Source organism: Microtus oregoni, unplaced genomic scaffold, assembly GCF_018167655.1.
Source record: "Microtus oregoni isolate MIOR12 unplaced genomic scaffold, Mior012 000062F_ref0000492, whole genome shotgun sequence".
Classification (NCBI taxonomy): Eukaryota; Metazoa; Chordata; class Mammalia; order Rodentia; family Cricetidae; genus Microtus; species Microtus oregoni.
The window spans coordinates 6,215,525-6,234,231 of NW_024543872.1; positions in this window are offsets into that span (position 1 = coordinate 6,215,525).

An 18,707-nucleotide genomic window follows, 5' to 3' on the forward strand; every position below is an offset into this window, starting at 1 on the left:
CACTAAAATAAGCAATAAAAAAAAAACACTTTTTTAAGAAAAAAGTGTTATGAAATGGTGGTAACAGCCACTGGAGAAAAAATAAATTTTATGCTAGACGTGAATGGGAATAATTGTATAATTGTGGAAGATGGTCGTATTTAATGGAAAGATTTTCTTTGTTCCATTTGGAACTTTACTGTGCTTCTGCCTGTGGTAGCAGTAGACACATCTGCCTCTCACAGTCGTAGTCTACAGTGCTAGAGAACCAAGAACACAGAATTTTCAACTTCATGTCACAAAAAAAAAAATTGGGTGTTTTCTAGGGCTTAAACAGTTCCCCCATTAAATCTTTGATTATCTAGTCCAGAATGCTTACATTTTGTCTTGTTAATAGTTACTCTTAAATATCTTGTGTGTTTATCATTATTTAATTGGCCATCTCTCATCTGGCTCAGTACACACCCCGTAAGCCTCCTATTGGGAGAGGCTGTCATTTGCCCACTGAAGAATAAAGTGTAACAGCTAATATTGAGCATTTAGATTTTGAGGGGGTGGAGGTGGGCCTGGAACCCTCTTCTGGCATCTATGGGCACTTTCAAACATATACTATTCACTTGTACACACGCTTAAATATTCTTTTTTAAGGTTTAGTTATATGTTTGAGTGTTTTGCTCATAGTATGTCTGTGTACAGTACGCATGCCTAGTGTTGATGGATACCAGAAGAGGACATTGGATTACCTGAAAATGGAGTTAATAGATGGTTGTGGGCCGTCTTCTGGGTATTGGAAACTGAACCTGGGTTTTCTGCAAGAACAAGTGAGCTTAACTGCTAAGCCATCTCTCCAGCACAAAGTTTATTGATTGATTGATTTAATCTGTTTGAGTGTTTTGCCTGCATGTAAGTGCACCATGTGCATGTTAGCGCCCACAGAAACCAGATGCTATTTTGGTGTTTTGAATGAAAATGGCTCCCCATAGACTCATAGGGAGTGGCACTGTTATGAGGTGTGACCTTGTTGGAGTACGTGTGATCTTGGTGGAGAAAGTATGTTTCTGGAGGTGGACTTTGAGGTTTCAGATACTCAAACTAGGCCCAGTGTGACTCTCTCTTCCCGCTACCTACTGATTGATCCAAATGTAGAACTTCCAGCTACGTCTCCAGCATCATATCTACCTACATGCTACCGTACTTCCTGCCATGATATTAATGGACCTCTGAACCTGTAAGTCAGTTCCAATTAAATGTTTTCCTTTTTAAGAGTTGCCATGGTCATGGCATCTCTTCCCAGCAATAGAAACACTAAGACAGAAGTTGGTTACCAGGAGTGGGGCATTGCTGTGATAAGTCTGACCATGCTTTTGTTTGGAGGAATGTAGACTTTGGGCCTTTGTATTAGAAAAAGAGTTGAACACTTTAAGTGGGGCTTACTGGGTCATCCTAGTAGAAGCATGGAAGACAGTGGTGCTGAGGGTGATTTGAACTGTGGGAGCTGAGCTCAAGAAGTGTCAGAGAAGAAGAATATTAGTTGTGGCCTAGAGACTGTTCTTGTGATATTTTGGTGAAGAATGTGGCTGCTTTCTCTCCTTGGCTGCCTGAAGCTAAATTGGAGAATTATGAATTAGCAGATTTTGCAGAGGACATTCAAAATAACCTAGCATTAACTATGTTGTGTAGTTATTAGTGGCCAGTCATATGCAGATGTATAATGAAAAAGAGAACTCCAAGCAAGGAAAAATACAAAATGTATAGTTGGAGAAGAGAAGGAACACCAGGAAGTTTAAACAGATTAAAGAAAAGCCTGATACTAAGTGGAATAAAAGGAGTGGTGACCTTCGAGCCAAACCTCATCCAGCTAAGCTTCTAACTTGTGAAAAGGAATTAGAGAAAAGCTAGGACCGGGTGCGGTGGTGCACACCTTTAATTTCAGCGCTAACTAAGCCTTCTCCATTAATCGGCATCGCCATGAGGTCGTGGCCTACAGGCAAAGTTTTGACAGGCTCCAGTGGCAGCTACACGGCTCTCCTTGACTCTGTCTTTTTTTCTCCCAGCATTTAGTTTAGTTTTCCCTCCTAGCTCTATTCTGCCAAGCCACTGGCTGAAACAGTTTTATTAATTAAACAATAAAAGCAACACATATACAGAAGGACTTCCCACACCACTTGTGTACATGTATTTATGCCTGTATGTCTGTGTGTGTGTGTACCATACACCTGAATATGAGGCCTTATAGATATTAGGGAAACATTCTACCACTGAACTATATTCCCCAGTAAAAATTATCTAATATAAAGTGTTAATGTAGGCTTAATTATTGTAAACCTTCCTTGATTAATTCTAAATCTTCCTAGAGTGAACATTGCTTTTCCTACTTTAGAAACAGTAACTCACCGCTGAGACTCTCGCCAGCTGGCTTAGAAGCTGTCTGCTCTGGATGGCTTGTCTTACTCTGACCTTAACTTGTGCTTATGAGTGCTGTGTTTATATGTATCACTTGTGTGATTGCTGACCAAAGACTACTATTTATTCTATATTAGTTATTATTAAAGTCTTCTTTTTCCTCATGAGAAAAGAAATTCAGCTGTCATTTTCACTAAGTGTTGACCCCCACCCAACAAATTTATCATTTATTTTGGAAATAAGAGCCTTTCAAAAGTTTCATTTGCTGGCCTCTAAAAACATCAAAGTCATTGTGTGGTTCTTCCCCAAACCCTCAACCCTGCCAAGACCAACTCTAACACCTAATGTCCACTCAGGATCTTAGCCAAGAGACTGCAAGGGCAATCTCTGAGTTCCCAAGGGCAAGAGACCAGTGTTAACTTAATAGATTTTAACTAAACAGATTCAACTCATCTTCTAGACCTGGTTAATGAAGATTCTTGCTACTGTGTGCAAGGGGAGATCCAGAGAAATACCTGTCAGCATCCTTGCCTGATGGGGAGTTTTGGGATACTCATCCCCAGCACCCAGAAGTGGTGAGGAATTTTATTCTCCTGGGACTTAGGCCTCTTTGCATAGTTTGCTCATATTCATCAGACTGAATGCAAGGACCCCAGAAAGTTCTGAATGCTTAGTGCTACAATCTGACTCAAGCTTTGACCTCTGAATAGATGCACCGGCTGGCTCAACCTCAGTGCCAGAAGCAAAGGTACAGAGTGCATGATTGATGTCTTCCCAAAGCCAGATGAGAGTCGGTAGAAACCAGGCCTTCTCTTTTCCGGAAATCATTTCATCTAGGGGACCAGGGAGCCCCCGACGAGAGAGCTGAAGCACAGTCAGGCAGCTTCCACCACACCTGACAAGCTGCCTCCCCGTATTTCTGCATGAAACTCTCATCCACTTTTCCCTGGTACTCAACCTTTTTTTTGTACCACCAAAGTGCATGGAAACTTAGTTCCTAAAATCCAAATGACCTGAAACTTCTTGGCATTTCGTATGACAAACACCCCCTTCTTCCTCCCCGAGGAACAGATGTTGTGAGCCAACGCTGAGCCTTCCATCTTTCATTTCCTTCATTCTTTCACAGCCTTGCCAGTTTTTAATGTTGCACAACTTTTGTATGTAAAATGCCATCTGATTCTCACGGTGAAATCTTCAGGTGACTGGGAGAGGTGCTGAAGACTTTACAGGTGTTGACAGAGTTGACGTTATGAGACCGAGATTCCATTCTTGAAGAGGACAGCAAAAGGGAAGCAGATGTCAGGTGCAGGGCTGGGGGTGTGGTACTCTGGCAAACTTCAGGGGGCAGGCGGAGTTGCTAGGGTGTGCCTAGGGTCTGTTCATGGAGTAGGGCTCTCCTCCAGTTACAGCAGTAGGCAGAGTTGATGCGAGTGGGTGGCCTTGAGATGTAAACTTCACAGCTAGGGATGGGCAAGGGTACTAGGTAGGGGCGGATGGGGTTAGTGTCTCGAATTGAGCCTCCCTATCTGAAGTGGGACACACAGAGGGGTGTGGGAAAGTAGGTGCGACTTGTGTTCCTTAGGCAGGTCACAGGAATGGGAAAAGATGCAGGGGTGAGTCTAGTCACCCTCCCTGGAGAGGAGCAGTCCTCAGGTAGTGAGGATGGGTGTAGTTGGCACGAGTCTGGTCTCTGGCTAGAGAAGGTACCAGGTAAGTACAGAAGGATGAGTGGGGTTGGTGGGATTGGTGGAGTTGAGTGTAGGGGGTATCTAGGTAGCCTGGATAGGGATAGGAGGAGAGAGAGAGAGAGAGAGAGAGAGAGAGAGAGAGAGAGAGAAGACAAAGAAGAAGAAAAGACAAAAATTGATCCATAAAACTGGAATTATATATTAAATAAGGGAAATAAAAGAAACTGGGTTGGTGGGCAGTGTCTCCGTGTGGTCCTCCACATAGGTGCCAGGGCTGTGCCTGCCTCTGTGCCGTCCACCTATGGCCCAGACCAGATTTCTACCTCACAGAACATATGTGGCAAGCCTGTGGAAGTTAGAAAACTTGCGGTTCTCTCCTTCCACCATGAGATTCCCAAGGACTGAACTCAGGTCTCCAGGCTTGGCAGCAAGCAGCTTTGCCCTCTGAGCCATCTCACCGGCCTGTTCGGTCTCCTGATTCAGTGCCTCCTGATTCCAGGCTGATCTCAGACTTGCTGTACAACTCCTGATCTTTCTGTCTCCATCCCCAAGTGATAGTATCTCTGGTGTGTACAACCACATTCATTGTATGCTGTGTTGCGGATTGAACTCACACGAGGCAAGCACTCCACCAAGTGAGCTACATTGCTAACGTGCACCCATAACTTTAATGCTGATGTCTATCCTCAACAGAGCAAAAACCATTTGCTTTAATGTCTAAATCAGTGGCTGAGAGATGAGTTGCTGATGAATCAGAAGTACTTTGTACTTGATACAACACTTACAAATCAATCTAGGTACAAGGCTGGGCCTCACCAAAACTTTAGTCCAGAAAATGAACTTTTATGTGTATTTTGGCTGATTAAGTTCATGGTTGCCAACTGGGAAGAATTATTAAGAAATTAAGGTATGAATCAGAGTGGTAATTAATTGTTGCCTTCTGGGACACACCTAAGAAACACTCATGTTCTCTACATAAGCACTTCCTGGTACTGAAGTAAAGAGAAGTGAATGTCAGTGAGAGCTCTTTCATGTAAGTAATGGCAGACCTTTGTATTCTGTCCCTCCCTAGGGAAAATGTCTTCAGTGTTTGGAACTTTCACAGCTCCTTAGTCCAATGTTAAAACTATGGTTTAAAATATCAAATAATGGTGATTGGGATTAATTGTAGTAGAAATGAATTCACAATGTGATTGTTCTTTGTTGGGAGTTCCGTGCTAAGTAGCTAATTTTCACCAAATACTTGAGATGAATACTTTGATGGGATAGAAAGATTAAGTGAGTTAGTATAGTCACCTCCGTATTAGTGAAGCCCAAAGGAGGAATCAAACACAGAGGTCTCTGAGATGATCAGACACTACCTCAACTCTCGCTCTATATAATGGTAGTACCTCTAGAGACCAAACAGACACTTTGTGTTAGCACATTATCTTAAAAACCTTTTTTTATTATTTTAAAATTGTGTGTCTGTGTAGTATGGATGTGTACTCATGAGTACATATGCCCATAGAGGTCGGGGCATCAGATAGCCGTGGAGCTGGGGTTACAGTGATTGTGAGCATCCTGATGTGGGTGCTCGTTATTCAGACAGGTTATTGTAAAATAACTATAAATTTTTTATTTATAATTAATGCCAGCTAATAAAGGTAACTATAATACTTTTCAATGAAGTGTTAGCATGTTATATATGTAAGTATATATTAAGTATTCTTTATTAAGCCATTCTTGGGGAGTCAACAAAGTCTGGCATACCAGGCTGAGGCAGGACCAAGCTCTTCCCTGTATCAAGGCTGAGCAATATATCCCACCTTAGGAAATGGGCTCCACAAGGCAGTTCATGCACCCGGGATAGATCCTGATCCCACGGCCAGATCAAGTCACAAAACTGTCACCCACGTTCAGATGGCCTAGTTCAGTCCCATGCAGGTTTCCCGGGTGTCAATCCAGAGTCCATGAGCTCCCACTTGCTCGGGTCGGCTGTCTCTGTGGTTTTCCCCATCATGATCTTGACCCCCACTTGCTCATATGATCCCTCCTCTCTCTCTTCGACTGAACTTCAGGAGCTCAGTCCAGTGCTTGGCTGTGGGTCACTGCATCCACTTCCATCAGTTACTGGGTGTGGGTTCTATGATGACGGTTAGGATAGGCACTAATCTGATTAAAGAGGGTCCACCCTCTCGACTATTGCTAGGAGTCTTAGCTGGGGTTATCCTTGTAGATTCTTAGGAATTTCCCTAGTACCAGGTTTCTCCCTAACCCCATAATGGCTACCTCTATCAAGATATCTCTTTCATTGCTCACTCTCTTAATTCTTCCCCGTGCTCAGCTATCTAGATCCCACACGTTCCCATCCCCCATCCCTCCTTTCTACTCTGCCTCTCAGTTTACCCAGGAGTCCTCCAGGTAGGTTCCTCTCAGGGTCCTCCTTTTTACTTAGCTTCTCTGGGATTGTGGATTGTAGGATGGTTATTCTTTGGATCTAATATCTACTAATGAATGAGTACATATGGTGTTTGTCTTTCTGGGTCTGGGTTACCTCACTCAGGATGGTTTATTCTAGTTCCATCCATTTGCCTGAAAATTTCATGATGTCATTGTTTACTGCTGAGTAATACTCCATTGTGTAAATGTACCACATTTTTTTTAATCCATTCTTTGGTTAAGGGGCATCTAGGCTATTTCCAGGTTCTGGCTATTATGAATAATGTTTTATGAACATAGTTGAGCAAATGTCCTCATAGTATGATTGTGCATCCTTTGGGTATATGCCCAAGAGTTCTATTGCTGGGTCTTGAGGTAGGTTGATGCCCAAATTTCTGAGAAACTGCCATACTGATCGTCAAAATAGCTGTACAAGTTTGCACTTCCACCAGCAATGGAAGATTGTTCCCCTTACTCCACATCCTCTCCAGCATAAGCTATCATCAGTGTTTTTGATCTTAGCCATTCTGATAGGTGTAAGATGGTATCTCAAAGTCATTTTGATTTGCATTTCCCTGATGGCTAAGGATGTTGAGCAATTCCTTAGATGTTGTTTTGGCCACTTGAGAGTCTTCTGTTGAGAATTCTCTGTTTAGATCTGTACCTCCCCCTTTTAAATTAGATTATTTAGTATTTTTGTGTGTAGTTTCTTGGGTTCTTTATATATTTTAGAGATCAGACCTCTGTCAGATGTGGGGTTAGTGAAGATCTTTACCCTTTCAGTAGGCTGCCATTTTGTCTTTTTGACTGTGTCCTTTGCCTTACAGAAGCTTCTCAGTTTCAGGAGGTCCCATTTATTAATAGTTGCTCTCAGAGTCTGTACTACTGGGGTTATATTTAGGAAGTGGTCTCCTGTGCACATGAATTCAAGGCTACTTCTTATGTTCTCTCCTCTTAGATTCCGTGTGGCTTGATTTGTTGAGGTCTTTGATCCATTTGGACTTGAGTTTTGTGCATAGGGATAGATATGGATCTGTTTGCATTCTTCTACATGCTGACCTACAGTTATGCCAGCACCATTTATTATTGAAGATATTTTCTTTTTTTACATTGTACAATTTTGACTTCTTTATTAAAATCAGGTGTTCATAGGTGTATGGATTAATATCAAGGTCTTCAATTCAATTCCATTGCTCCATGTGTCTGTTTTTACACCCAAACCAGACTGTTTTCATTACCATAGCTCTACAGTAGAGCTTGAACTTAGGGGTGGTGATGCCTCCAGAAGTTCCTTTATTGTATAGAATTGTTTAAGCTATCCTAGGTTTTTTGTTTATCCATTTGAAGTTGAGTATTTTTTTTTTTTTGGTCTGTGAAGAATTGTGTTGGGATTTTGATGGGGATTGCATTGAACTTGTAGATTGTTTTTGGTAAGATTGCCCTTTTTCTATGGTGATCCTACCTATCCAAGAGCATGGAAGATCTTTCCATTTTCAGATATCTTCTTCAATTTCTTTCTTTAAAGACTTAAAGTTCTTGTCATATAGGTCTTTCACTTGTTTGGTTAGAATCACCCCCAAGATATTTTATGTCATTTGTGGTTATTGTAAAGGGTTATATTTCTCTGATTTCTTTATCAGCCCATTTATCATTTGTCTATAGGAGGGCTACTAATTTTTTTAGGTATTCTTGTATCCTGCCACATTCCTGATTACAGGTGTTTATCAGCTGTAGAAGTTCCCTGGTAGAATTTTTGGGGTTACTTGGGTATACTATCTTATTATTTGCAGATAGTGAAAGTTTGACTTCTTCCTTTCCAGTTTGCATCCCCTTGATCTCCTTTTGTTGTCTTATTTCTCTAGATAGAACTTCAAGTACTACAGTGAATAGATATGGAGTGAACAGTCTTGTGTTGCTCCTGATTTCAGTGGGATCACTTTGAGTTTCTCTCCATTTTGTTTGATGTTGGCCGCTGGCTTGCTGTATATTGCCTTTATTATGTTTAGGAATGCTCCTTGTATCCCTGATCTCTCCAAGATGCTTATCATGAATGGGTGTTGGATTTTGCTGAAGGCTTTTTCAGCATCTAATGAGATGATCATGCATTTGTTCTTTCAGTTTATTTATGTGGTGAATTACCTTGACAGATTTTCTTATGTTGAACCATCTCTGCATCTCTGGGAAGTCTATTTAGTCATAGTGAATGATTATTTTGATGTATTCTTGGATTTGGTTTGCCAGTATTTTGTTTAGTATTTTTTCATCAATGTTTATGAGGGAGATTGATCTGTAATTTTCTCTTTGTTGTGTCTTTGTGTGCTTCAGGTATCAGGGTAACTGTAGACTCGCAATAAGAGTTTGGCAATGTCCCTTTTGTTTCTTTTGTGTGGAACAATTTGAGGCATATTGGTATCAGCTCTTCTTTGAAATTCTGGTATAATTCTACATGGAAACCATCTGGCCCTGGGCTTTATTTTTGATTGGAAAATTTTGATGACTGCTCTTATTTCTTTGGGGGTTATAGATCTGTTTAAAATTTATTTGGTCTTGATTTAATTTTGGTATGTGATACCTATCCAGAAAATTATCCATTTCTTTTAGATTTTCCAATTTTGTGGAGTGCAGGTTTTCAAACTATTACCTAATGATTCTCTGAATTTTCGCAGTGTCTGTTGTTATGTACCCCTTTCATTTCTGATTTTGTTAAATTGGGTTTTCTCTCTCTGCCTTTCGGTTAGTTTGGATAATGGTTTGTCTATCTTGTTTATTTTCTCAAAACTAACTCTTTGTTTCATTAATTTTTTGTATTGTTCTCTTCATTTTTATTTTATTGATTTCAGTCCTCAATTTGGTTATTTCCTCTCATCTACTCCTCCTGTGTGAGTTTGGTTCTTTTTGTTCTAGAGCTTTCAGGTGTGCTGGTAAGTCACTAGTGTGAGATTTCTCCACATTCTTTATGTAGGCACTCAGTGCTATGAACTTTCCTCTTAGCACGTCTTTTATAATGTCCCATAAGTTTGGATATTGTTGTGCTTTCATTTTTGTTGAGTTCTAGCAAGTTTCTAATTTCTTTTTTATCTTTCTTCCTTTACCCAGCGATGATGCAGTTGAGCATTGTTCAATATCCATGAGCCTGTAGGCTTTCTGCAATTAGTGTTGCTGTTGAATTCTAACTTTAAGCCATGGTGATCTGATAAGATGCAGCAGGTTACTCCAGTTGTTTCTTATCTGTGGAGGTTTGCTTTGTTACCGAGTATGCGGTCAGTTTTAGAGATGGTTCCATGAGGTGCTGAGAAGAAGGTATATTCTTTTGTGTTTGGATGGAATATTCTATAGATGTCTGTTAAGTCCATTTGAGTCATAACATCGGTTAGTTCCTTTATTTCTCTAAGTTTCTGTCTGGCAGACCTATTCATTGGTGAGAGTTGAGTGTTTAAGTCTCCCACTATTAGCGTGTGGGGTTTGATGTGTGATTTAAGCTTTAGTAATGTTTCTTTGATGAATATGAGTGCCCTTGTATTTGGGACATGGGTATTTAGAATTGAGACTTCATCTTGATGTATTTTCCCTGTAATGAATATGAAATGTCCTTTCCCATCTCTTTTAATTAATTTTAATTTGAAGTCTATATTGTTAGATATTAGAATAGCTATACAAATTGTTTCATAAGTCCATTCAATTGGAATATCTTTTCCCAACCCTTACTCTGAAGTAATATCTGTCTTGTGGTTGAGGTGTGTTTCTTGTATGCAGCAGAAGGATGGTCTTGTTTTTACATCCATTCTGATAGCCTGTGAATTTTTATAGGTGAATTGAGTCCATTGATATTAAGAGATATTAATGACTGGTGATTGTTAATACCTGTTATAGTTGGTTTTGTTGGTGGCAGTAGTAATGTTTGTGTGTTTTACTTCCTTGGAGTTTGCTGGTGCGAGGTTCTCTGGTGCCTGTGTTTTTGTGGATGCAGCTAATTTCCTTGGGTTGGAGTTTCCTTTCTGTACTTTCTATAGGGCTGGATTTGTGGATAGATTGGATTTGTGGATAGATATTGTTTAAATTTGGTTTTGTCATAGAATATCTTGTTTTCTCTGTCTATGGTGATTGAAAGCTTTGCTGGGTATAGTAGTCTAGGCTTGCATTCATGGTCTGCATAGTAACTGCTGAATATCTGTCCAGGACCTACTGACTTTCAGAGTTTCCATTGAGAAGTAGGATGAAATTTTGATAGGTCTGCCTTTATATATTACTTGGCCTTTTTCTTTGGCAGATCTTAGAATTCTTTCTTTATTCTGTATGTTTAGTGTTTTGGTTATTTTATGGTTATGGGCCTTTTTGTTGAATATATGTTCTGTGCCTTTGATCTGATGTTCTCCTTTTTCTCTCCTATTGTTTTTAGGTTTGGTCTTTTCATGGTGTTCCAGATTTCCTGGGTGTTTTGCATTAAGAATTTGTTGGATTTAACATTTTTTTGGACTGATAAATCTATTTCCTTCATCGTATCTTCAACACTTGAGATTCTCTCTTCCATTTCTTGCATTCTGTTGGTTATCTTGCATCTGTAGTTCCTGTTTGTTTACCCAGATTTTCCATTTCCAGAATTCCCATGGTTGTGTTTTCTTTATTGCCTCTATTTTGTTTAAGTCTTGTATTGTTTCCTTCACTTGTTTGATTGTTTTTTCTTGGTTTCCTTGGCTTTCTTTAAGGGATTTCTTCCAATTTTTTTATTTATCTTTTCCTCCATTTCCTTAAGGAAATTTTAAGGGCCTCTCTCATATTCATAAAGTTATTTTTAAGGTCATTTTCTTCTGATTCATGTGTGTTGGGATTTCAGTTCTTGCTGTCATAGAACCACTAGTTTCTGGTGCTGCCGTATGGCTCTTTTTGCTGTTGAATGTATCCTTTGTTAATTATTTATTTATATTTTTTATGTTTGAGTACTTTGCATATATATCTACATGCCAGAAGAGGGCATCAGATCCTATTGCAGATGGTTGTGAGTCACCATGTGGGTGCTGGGATTTGAACTCAGGACCTCTGGAAGAGCAGCCAGTGCTCTTAACCACTGAGCCATCTCTCCAGCCCATTGAATGTATTCTTACACTGCTGTCTACCCATCTCTTCCTCCAATTGGTGCCGGTGGAGCCTGTGCCTCTGGGGGTCTCTATTCTTCCTGGAGCAGGTGGGGCCTGTGCCTCTGGGGGTCTGTCTCTATTCTTCCTGGAGCAGGTGGGGCCTGTGTCTCTGCTGGTAGCTGATGCAGTGGGAAATGGTTGGATTGAGGAGGATGCTCCTGCCTGGTCACTGGGATTGTGGTAGATGGGGTGTGCAGTGGTATTTCATTTGTATTTCAATAATAAAAGCTTTCCTGAAGATCAGAGAGTAAAAGAACCCCACTGGTCAGCCTTAGAAACTAGGCAGTTAGGTAACACACACTTTTAATCCCAACAGCCACATTAGTTTGCCATAGAAACTGGGTGGTGCATGTGTTTAATCCCAGTGGTGCACACCTTTAATCCCAGCCCTAGAGAGAACTATAAAACAGGAGGAGACAGCTCTCAGACACAGTCTCATTCTGAAATTTCTGAAGGCAGGATTGCCATTTTTGGACTGAGGTTGAGGTAAGAGCCAGTGGCTGGCTGCTTTGCTTTTCGGATCTTCAGGCTGAATTACAATTTCTCCTTTGAGTTTTTATTAATTGTGATTCAGTGGTGGGGCATAGGATGTACCCCCGGGGTCTAGGGGTTATCCAACTTGGGAGTTCAGATACTCAGCTCTTCTTCTAGGTGTAATTGGGGCTTGTGGCTTCTGTGGTGGCTGCTGTGGTGGGGGGATTATTGTGGGGGCTGGGGCTGAGGTAGATGGGGGTCATATAAAGAGATTCTATTAGCCAGGTTATTTGAGCCTAAGTATTTGAGACCAGCCTAGAAAGGATAGAAGATCATATTGTAATGGATAAAATAATAAAATATCTTAAAGTCCTTATGAACAGCCAGAACTTTTATCACCCAACTCACCATCTGTCCCTGCCTACCTCTGCTCCTCTTCCTCCACTTACCTTGCCGTAGTCTAGATACCAAGTAGTTCCTTTCTTGGAATCTTTGCACCTACAAACTGCTCCCTTAGAGCCACTCACATCTCTGGATCGCTTAATTTTAAGACAACAACATTGCAACACAGGCCTTTATTTTTGTGTTCAAGATATCCAGACATACATTTCCAAATATAGGAAAGTATTCAGAAAAGTTGCATTAGCTATGTACACATATTTTTCCTTTTTTTACTTTCTGAACAGTACAGTGTAACAATCATTTAAGGAGCCTTGCCTTGCATTAAGGGTTATAGTAATCTGGGGAGGATCTAAAAAGCATAGACTGTGTACATGGATTATATACAAATCCTACATTACTCTATATAGAGACATCAGAACCTAGATATGGAGGTGCCTATGGGTTTCCAGGAACCAGTCCTCCGTGGATCCTGAGTGGGGGTACTAGTCTGTAGTTTCTAGAACCCTAGCTTCTACCTCATAGCTCTTCCATGTGTGGCTTACATCCTTAGTCACTTCAGAGATTCTGATCCTCAGGTTTGCATTCAAAACAAGGGGCAGGAGGACAAAGAGCATCCCAGGCGCCTACGTGAGATGGCAGCTAGGCAGACTGATGAGGTCTTTTCTTGACCAGATTATCTGAGGCAGGGAGAATTAGAGTTAGTCACCCTAAATCTGAGCTAACCTTCGAGGGAAGAAGGAAACTTCTGCTTTTCCTTTGCTTACCCTTGCTCTTGCTAACAAGTTCTTCTAGCCTGTTGCTAAGGCGTTTTTCACTCTTATTAGAACCCATTGCTTCATGATTCCAATGCAGACTGAAGCCCAGCAGCTCTCTAAGCACCCTCTGGCACTCCAACACCAGATTGGAACTACCGAGACATCCAATCTTATGGACTAAACAATTCCTGAATTCTTAACCTTCCCACTGGGAGAGAGCAATTGACAGGTTTACCCAGATCACAGCTTGTAACATATATAGGTATGTAAATATACATAACTATATATATAAATATAAATTATACATATAAAAAATAAATATAATGTACTTTTTAATTCTATTTTGTATACAGTTGACAAAGTACAATATATAAATATGTTTGTTTGCGAAGACACACACACAAATATATTGTTCTCATTTTGGGGAAAATATTACGATATGGAAACAAGTTGTTTATCCTACATTTGATTTGAATATATTCTCCCAGTCTGTGATTTGTGTTTTCACTTTCAGAATATTTAACTTATATTTATAAATGATATGCACACAAGGAGTTTGTGCAGTTCCTGAAGCTTCTCTGTAGTGTCCTGGGGTTATTATGCCACAATATGAAATCTCCTACAAATGATAATTTATTTCACTGACATTTAAACTAAGCCAAATGGGTGATGCATCTTTGGCAAAATCATGCACTAGTAAAGCTGGAAAAGGACTCAATGACCCAATGTCTTTCTAACTTTGTAAATAATTTCCTACATGTCTGAATGGTTCATTTATAATTCCTATACATACAGTTTTATGGAGCAAAGGGAGTGCAACTTAAAATCAAAGCAAAACGTGGAAATCTAGTTAATTCATGGAGGGAAGACATGTTAAAAAATGAATCCGTTATTTCTCATAATGCTGGGCATTTATTTGCTGGCTCAAGATGAAAAGAATCAGAACTCAAAGAGAATGGAGAACATTGAATTCTAAAAATAACTGAGATAATAAAAATTCACTGTAAAAACAACTTGTTTTAAAAAAAAAATTAAATAAGCCAACGATGGCAAGGGAGAGCTCATGCATTTAGGGGAAGGATAATGTGCACACCGGATAAACTGTGACTGCACACTTGCCATCATCCCAAGCCTCCTTTCCATTTGGGATTTGTGTATTTTTTTAATCTTTCTTTAAATTGACTTCTTGATTTCATTTGAGCAGCTATTGTAAGACTAAAGAGTAATTCATATTCTCATAAGGGAAACAAAAAAGAAGCAGTTAAAAATAAAATTATGAACCAACCACCATAATATTTTATGTTAGTATACATTTAAGAGGAAAAAATAATATTTCCAGATCAAAAGCTCTTTATTTGAGATGGCTGTAACTGATGACACTTTACTTAGATTGACTAAGAAAAGTACGAAGACAGAAATTGCTAAAATGAGAACTCAAAATGGGGACATGGCTACAAATTTAGAGAAACAAGAGTAGGGGACTTAGTAGTTGGTGAACAGCACCTAGTTATGCCCTGATGGACTCTCCAAGGAACGAAGAAGGGAAAGCTAAGTGATGGCTATCAGAAGAGGTGCGTGATTCCTTTATTAACTACTTATATAGCAACATAAAACAGAATTTTACAAAGAAGGAGAGAGAGCCCAGAATCCATCCAGGAGGGTCTGGCTGAGAGCTTCCCAGTTCCTGTGAGAAAGAAGGCTGATGGAAGACTGGTAAAGGGTCACGGGCCGTTTGAATGTCTGACCTGTATGTTCAGTAGTCAACGGTTTAGAGAGGTGGGGGAAAGAGAGGGACAAAGACAACAGCAGCGTTGGCAGAAGGAAATGACCATGAAAGCTCCTCTTTTCTGCATTGGATGCTCAACACTTTCAGGACATCCTTGGGATTCCTGCTGCACGGGAGCTTGGCAGCTGAGACCATTTGGGCAGACTGAATACTCACAGAAAGTGTCCTGCGACCATACCCGAAGGCCTGACCAACAGGATGCTACTAGAGTGGGTGTGTGTTCGTTACTTTCCGGTGCTGTGATAAAATACTATGATCAAAAGTAACTTTGGAAAGAAAGGCTTTATTTTTGCTTAATGTTTCAGAGAATAGAATCTGTAATGGTAGGTGAGGAACAGAGAGGAAAAAAATCACATTTTTTTCCACAACCAAGAAACAGGGAAAAGCTAGCAGAATGAGGCTCTAAACCCATAAAGCCTTTCCTCAGTGATGTGCTTCCTTTAATAAAACCTTACCTCCTACAGTTTTTATAGTCTCCTGCAGACAGCACCACTAACTGGGGAGCAAGTGTCTAAATCCACGGGCCTCTGGGGGACGTTTCTCATTCAATCCACAATATGGGAAACGTGACTTTGACTCAGAACTGCTCAGTACTCAGTGAGCATAGAAGAGAGTCTTTAAAGGAGCTTGCATAGGGCTCCAGCTTGTTTTTTTTTCTTTTTTTTTTATGAAGTCAGCCAACAAACTGTATTCCCTTTAAAGTCAACAGCCACCTAACCTGAGACCTGTAAGTACCAATACATCATGAAAAACTAAGAACATGGCTCCTCTGGAAATTGCCAGTGACTCTGAATGAGCATGAATTCAGTGCAATTGAAGACCAAGAATTCAGTAATTTTATGTTCAAAGAAATGAAGGAGGACATAATGAACAAATTCCACACAGCCCCTACACATTCACATACACAGACAAAAAGGAAATGTGATTTTACTTTTTTCCTTAAAAAGAATCTGCTTTGGCCGGGCGGTGGTGGCGCACGCCTTTAATCCCAGCACTCGGGAGGCAGAGGCAGGCGGATCTCTGTGAGTTCGAGACCAGCCTGGTCTACAAGAGCTAGTTCCAGGACAGGCTCCAAAACCACAGAGAAACCCTGTCTCGAAAAACCAAAAAAAAAAAAAAAAAAAAAAAAAAAAAGAATCTGCTTTGAAGGGCTTTGCGGGACGGAAGGGGGGAGAGGGTTCAGGGAGGAAGTCTCACAAAGGAAGAAATGGCAGCCAGCCTTGAGGATGGGAAGTGGCCCAAGTTGTCAGTCATCAAAGTCACATGAACCTGGTGTAATCCAAGGGAACTCAATTCTACCAGTGCTTGGAATCTATTTGGAAACAACTGATTCAGATAAGAACCGCCAGCAGAGAGGCCAGCTGGCTGACATATTTGCCTAACCTATTGTGAAATCCTGATTGCCAGATCCAAGAGATAGGTATTGTTTTAAGTAATCTGTTATTTGTAAATAGAAAGCAAATATACCTGCCTTCCATTTCAATAATCCAAGTCCTGGGTTCAAAGGCTGGAATTTTGTCAAACCTGAAATGTCAGCAATCGACCGTACACCTTAGCCTTCTACTGAGCTGCTTCAGCTTCCCAGGGACCCTCCGTGGGAAAACAACCACGTTTCTTATTCATTCCCCTTGCTCTGTTCCTCTGTTGCCTTACCTATCAGTAGAACCATATTGTCTCAGGGTTTCTCCTGCAGTTCCCTCTTCCCAGATGGCTTCAGCTTGTCAAGTGGACAAAGACCTGGTCAACATGCATATCTCAGAGTTTATTCAATCCTCTCTATCTTCACGAATCTGTGAAGGGGGAGTCTGTGCTCGCGGTGGTTTTCATGCCCTTACGCTTATGGTCTTTGGTAGTAGGGCCCCCTGGGAGGCTCTGTGGTCTGAGTACTTTACTAGTTGTTAAAAGAAAAGCATTTTTTCTCAGCCAATTAAGGTCTCAGATTTGAGAACCTGCAAATGTAGACAGGTTTAATAACAGGAGGGTAGTGAAGATTTATCTACATGCATACAGGAGCATACAGATGAAAATGCTCTCTGAATAGCTAGAGCTGGAAATTTGTATGCAGAGTTAAGAGGAGGATGGATGTGGAAAAAGTACTTCTATGAAGAAAAAAATGGGCATTTGGAGAAACAAATAGAAGGTACCACAGACTATGATAATATTTAGCTAAGGAGTCACTCAAGTAAATGTGCTTAGTCCCCTTCCTGGCACAGATGTCTTCCTACCAAGTTTTATCCTAGTCCAAGAAGTTATGCCCTCTGTGCACTTGAGTGGATGCACACTACAGCGCTTCAGCTAGAGCGTTCACATCGGTACGCTACTCACCAGTCAACTCAAATTTCTGGAATTGTTTGGAATCTAAACATCTCAGCTCCAGTGGGTTGACAGTGCGGTGAGCTCTGGTTCCAGCTCTCCCTCGGTTTGTTGGGGAAGTCGGAGGATGCTCCACTCCTGTAGCTTTGCCTTCGTCACCTTGCTGTGGCCTTTAGTTGTTGGATCTTTGTACCTTCCTCTTTGGCTGCTTCAGAAGAGGACCGGGAACAATTATGAGCAGACACAAGTATTCGGGTCATGCTCTAGCTGGATAACCAGTAATGCTTGATGTATGGATGAATCTGAGACTACTTTGTGGCTGTTACCTGCCCCATAGTCAAGTCTATTTGGAGGTCGAATCTGCATGTTTAAGCTCTTACTCTAACTTCAGTGCACCACGTATAAAGTTAATCTCAGATCTGGAGTTACCCTAAGGATGGTCTGGGGAAAATGCCAAAAAGTTATCTTACTTTTTTCTTTTAAAGCAAGCTGGGTCCTCTTTCTGCTCTTCCCATCTGCTCCCATCCCTGCTAGATGAGCTTGGGGCAGAGGGCGAAGCTGACCTGCACCTCTGATGTGGCATATGGAGCTACTGGCCACCCTGGTGTCATCCCTCCCAATGCCACCCTCATGTTTGACGTGGAGCTGCTCAATTTAGAATGAAGGCAGGAAGGAGCTCGAGGTGGCTGGAGATATTTCCTGCTCTCTGTCCTAGCCTGCTCTGCCACTGGGACGGCTTCTCCTAAGTAGGGCTCTTGATCCGTGTGCTGACCTCACTGCCCCTCGACATTCTCCATTCTTCCCGCCCGACTGGCTCTGTCTGTGTCTGCCATCTAATTGTTCCCGTGCATCTTTGCTTGAGGAAATTTAGTTACAGATCCAGACATTTCAAGTTGTGCATTTTGTGTGTTGCATGTAGTAGTCATTCCTGATCAGAGGACACAGACACAAATCTCGTTTGCACAATCTATATTGCCTTACCTGCACTTAAGCCAGACACACAAGGTGCTCAGACATGCACTATCCATGGTTCCATGGAGGGACTTGAGCCAGCTGTCTTTGCTGTCACTTTCTTGTCTTCTGTTGGCTGCTCACTTTAAGCCGTGCCCTCTTTGGCAATACTATGTAAAATGAAGGCTCCATGCTTGACATCTTCCTGTCCATTGTGTTGTGGGAAGTTCTTTAATGACACATAAGCCAGCTGCCCTTGGTGATAAAGGAGTGAAAAGGGGCTTCCCAGTAGCTAAGAGAGTAAGTAATAGCCACGTGAGCAAACTGTTCATGCTGCACCTTGTTCCATATCCTTTTGGTCTTATTTTGTTTTGAAACAGGGTCTCAGAGCCCAGGCTGACCT